General features: G+C 33.5%; 1 protein-coding gene across 5 annotated transcripts in view; it reads right to left on the bottom strand.

Annotated features, from left to right (window-relative positions):
* Positions 1 to 4435: 4435 nt before the first annotated feature.
* LOC122254725 (GTPase activating protein and centrosome-associated) overlaps positions 4436 to 5000 on the bottom strand; it is a 45708-nt gene continuing 45143 nt past the window's right edge. For all 5 annotated transcript variants that reach the window (XM_086544322.1, XM_086544324.1, XM_086544321.1 and 2 more), the window contains one exon: positions 4436 to 5000. This exon is cut by the window's right edge and continues 1397 nt beyond it. The gene's annotated coding sequence lies outside the window, so the exon portion shown is untranslated.

Here is a 5000-nt window from a genome sequence, read left to right as displayed (position 1 = left end):
TTTTCTGTTCAACACCGTGAAGCCAAGTTATACAAAGCAATATTTCAGATCCATTTTAGATAATCTCAGTTAAGGTTAAGGAGTTAAATGAAGGCGTTATCAATAAAAATGGACAGTCATTATCTAAATAATGAGTGATACTGATGATGAAAATGAAAGAAATGATAGAAGCAACAGAAACACTAACGAAAACAATAAATAATCGCCATAAGATTTGGAATTAAGAATAACAATTATATCAGTCAACTACAGTTAACTTATGAATACTTCCCTTAAAAAAAAGAAAAAGATAACATTTCATTATCATCATTTTACATAAATACAAATTTAAAAGGAAAGAAAAAAAGAAGGAAGCTCCACACCAACTAAAACCATATCAAAGGAAGATCAGAATTAGGCAAAACCACATCAAAAAATATCCCAATCCTGCCTCTCTCTCTCTTCCCTTTTTTTCCTTTCCTCTTCCGGGCACTGCTTTAGTAGAGCCAGTTCAGTTGTTATTCGTGACAGCCTGAAATGCAACGGACGAGCATGCATCTAACTACTACTTCAGTCAAGCAGTGAGGCGTGCACTCGAGGGGGAATGAGAGAGATGAGAAACGTGAGAGAGAGAGAGAGAGAGAGAGAGAGAGAGAGAGAGAGAGAGAGAGAGAGAGAGAGAGAGAGAGAGAGAGAGAGAGAAATGACAATGAATGAAGAAAGAAAAGACAAAATAGCAATGAACAAATCTAAGGATATTCAAATATATCAACAGGGTATCTACAGTCTAGATATTTATCATAAAAAAATTCCCTATTCAATAATCACTTTTATTATGGAACTCTTAGATGCTTAGTTCATTAACATTACAAGATAGAAGATATTTATAAATAATTCTACCTCGATACATAAATGGCATACAGCTGACCCTCTTGCCTAAGATGGGGTGCAAGGGAGTGCTATTGCAATGATCCTACAAAACCTGCACTTTCAAAATGCAAAAGGAACCCTGTGCTGACTTTAGCAATAATGGCATCGTAAGCATTAAACGCTGCAAGACCTACCGTTCAAATGTTGATACTTCGAGTTTCTATTTGCTGATCTACAGTATCACCTGAGGACCTTAATGTAGAAGGAAGTATGGGAAAAAGAGAGGAGGAGGAGGAGGAAGAAGAATAGGAGGAGGGGAAAGAGAAGGATGACAAGAAGAAGACAAAGAAGAAAAAGAAAAAGAACAAGAACAAGAAGAACAAGAAAATTGGGAGGAGGAGGAGAACAAGAACAAAGAAGGACAAGGAGAAAAAAAGGAGTAGGATAGGAAAAAGTAATGACAATTCAAGAAAATACAAAAGAAAAGAAAAGAAAAAAAAAAAAGTATTGGGGAGGAGAGGAGAAGGAAAACGCAAAGGTGGATCAGCTTTAGGAAGTCGAGATGTGAGAGAAAAAGGAACAGGAAAAGTTAGCCAAAAGTATTACAATAATAATAATAAAAGTCATTCTTTTTTTTTTTTCTTTAGTCATAATCTCTTATATTGTGAAGTAGTTTAGCCATCAGATTTTAGTACAACTTTAATTAAGTACTAAATATACTAATTTAACAAAATACTACATTACTGTACAAAAATTACAAAGCTTATCCACTACAATATCTTTTATCCGCTATGCTAGGTAGGTACACAAGTATGTAGATGTGTGTGTTTACATACATATGTATATGTATATGTATATGTATATGTATATGTATATGTGTATGTGCATGCAAATGTATACATATGCATATGTATATATGTATATGTATATGAATATGTATGTGTGTATATGCGTGTTTCTATAATTATGAATGTATGTATGTATGTATGTATGTATGTATGTATGTATGTATGTATGTAAGTATTTATGTATGATTGTATGTAAGTATTTATGTATGCATGCATGTGTGTGATTTTCTTTCATAGAACTTTGATATATGTAATTTACAAAACATAATTGTAATCATATATCATAGTCAATGTTAAAGCATCAAGGAGAAAAATAACTCAAACAGTATCTGCGACTAGCTGACATACAGTGACTCCTTGACCCTAAGCAGACGGCTGTGGCCCAGCTTGTCTGAAGCGCAACCTGCAACTGCAGTCTTGAAGGTTGCAAGAGAAAAACTAGCAATCTTGAACACACACACTACGCTGTCAAGTCCTTACTTACACTGTACATGGTAACTAATGGAATTCAGTGCTATATCTCTTGATAAAAATATGAGCAAGGCCAATATACTAACAGATAGAAGAGCTGTATAAAGAAAATAATAAAAAAGATATAACAATACAAAGATATATTAAAGATATAATATAATATTTCCAAAGACCCAAGACCACCAGTAAAAGCAACTATCAACCTTTCGGGATTGACAAAGTCATAAGAAAAAGAATCAAACTGACTTATAAATACCACTTCAAAATAAACTTTATACTTCTCATGTTCTCTAAGTATATGGAATGTAAAATAAATACTGTTAAACAAAGCAACAAGTAATAAATCAAGACATTCTCTTTCCTTATCTCTTAATATAAAAAATACAAACAGAATAAGTAATAAAAAATTATAAATGACAATAAACTCTCATTTCATAATATGTCTGACAAAATCTTTACTACAAGCACTGGGATAACAGATAAGCCAGATATCATACACCGCTTTCCTCAATATACATAAACGTAGTACCTCTTAGTTCCTATTCAATACCCTTTGCACACAGCCTTGCTCAAAAAGCACAAAAAGAACTTGGCACAGAAATCATAGCAATAAAAAAAACAAAAAGAAAAAAGAAAAATAAAAGAAAAAAGAAAACAAAAAAACAACAAGAAAAAAGAAGCATACAAATACCTAAACATATAACATACCCCTTCCCCCCCCCACAAAACAAAACGATCACATTAACATTTTTACCCAACACTGCTGCCATCCCCTAAACTACCTCACCCACCCAAAGGTATCCATTTCCGGAACACGTCGCAGATAAGCCGAATTTCTTGAAATAAAAGACAGAATCAAAGCCATACCTTCTGGCCAATCTGTTTTTGTGTTCCATAGTCACAACCCCCTAACACACATCTATACATACTTATTCTTAACAACTATAATTCTACAAATATAAAGAATATAAGAATTATCATAACAAAAATTATCTGAATGGTAACACCAACAAAATGGAGGGATGAAGAAGAAAAAGAAAAATAATAATAACAATATCAATAATAATAATAATAATAATAATAATAATAATGCCAACAATAATGAAAAACAATCACAACAAGAATCTTAAAAACAATAGTAAAAACAATAATTTAAAAAACAATAGCAAAAACAATAACAAAAATAATATAAATAATAGCAATAATGATAACAATTATAGCAATATTGACAATAATCCTTAGTAATGATAATGAAAAAAAAAAATAATAATAATAATAATCACAGTAAGGTGAGGAAGAAGCGAATCATAATTAATATGACAATGTAGGAGAGAAAAACAATATCATCATCCTCATGATACATAAAACCCCCCAAAAAAGAAAATGTATCAAAAATACCTGGAAAGTAACTGTCACTATTGCATTTAGAGATAAACTATATACACACTGCCAGACTCCACACACAGATCAGACAAGAAGTATCATACATGAAGAGATGATAATTTGCTTTAAGACACGAGATTACCACCGCAAACTGAAAAGGCCAAAATTCGAACAACGGGGTGTCCGACAAGACAAGAGATAGATAGATAGATATATAGAAAGAATGAGAGAGAGAGAGAGAGAGAGAGAGAGAGAGAGAGAGAGAGAGAGAGAGAGAGAGAGAGAGAGAGAGAGAGAGAGAGAGAGAGAGAGAGAGAGAGAGAGAGAGAGAGAGAGAGAAAGAGAGAGAGAGGGGGGTAGGTGGAGGAGGAAGAAAAGGCAAGGCTGTACGCCTGTGAGCCAAAGAGCGGATAAATAAAAAATGAAAAACTCTTCAATTCCAAAGCGGATTTTTTTCCCCCTTCTTCTTCCTCTCTCATATTTCTGCTAAAAAATCCCAATTGCTGTTCTCACTTTGGATGCTCTATACTTCTGGATATTCCGTATCTCACGACAAATATCAATGCAAGACTTTGAACTCTAATGCAAGATTTCATTTCTTTGTTGCCAGATTCTGCTCTCCTAAAAATCAGATCCTAAAACAAAAACAAAGAAAAAAGGAGAGCGAATAAATAGCATATCCTGTCGTGTGTGTTCCTGTCAACAAGAGAGAGTAAAAAGACTAAACCCTAAGGTACCCTTGCTACGGGATAAACAAGCCAACCTACAGACAAACGGAAAGAAAAAAAAAAATTGGTCCTAAGAGCTAGCTGGATGAGTTAAAGACAAGAACTGACACTGAGATCTACACTGATAAACCCTTTTACATATCATTAATAATATTCTTTTCCACTAGAAACTTTTGGCAGTGACCTATATACCTTCCAAAGCTTTCAGACTCTTTTTCTTACCGATACATTTGGTAAGACTAGAAGTCCTATATTAATACAATTTCATACTAAATCTCCTATATGTAAGATTCACCCCTATCTTCCAAAGACAGAACAGAATACCTTTTATCTTTTCTTCTTGAGAAATCTAGGTGTCTTATGACCTTAGTCAACCAGAATTAACCATAGTCAATCCGGGCATTTGAAATACACGATTATTTCTCTTTCCTTCATGTGAAACCTAGCCAGCACATGGAGTGTTTGCTAATGTTCATACATTGAAGCGTGATCTATTATTATGTCATACAATAAATGTCTGCTAATCTGTCCATGACACAGGTAATAAAGCCATTTACATACAAGAATGGCAGATATATTAGTCCAAAAACAGACTTCAGTACCTACAATTGGGTAGAGCCAACACTACTAATGGCCAGGAAGTTCACATATCTATGTTTTCATTACAAAATATGAGTAACTGAAACAACTACCTCCAACTGCAGTGATTTTGCAGCAGTCA

The sequence above is a fragment of the Penaeus japonicus genome, unplaced genomic scaffold, assembly GCF_977035675.1.
Source record: "Penaeus japonicus unplaced genomic scaffold, GWHDUDI00000001_assembly GWHDUDI00000015, whole genome shotgun sequence".
Classification (NCBI taxonomy): domain Eukaryota; kingdom Metazoa; phylum Arthropoda; class Malacostraca; order Decapoda; family Penaeidae; genus Penaeus; species Penaeus japonicus.
Note: the sequence above shows the minus strand (reverse complement) of the source record. Positions and strands in the feature narration are given on the sequence as shown.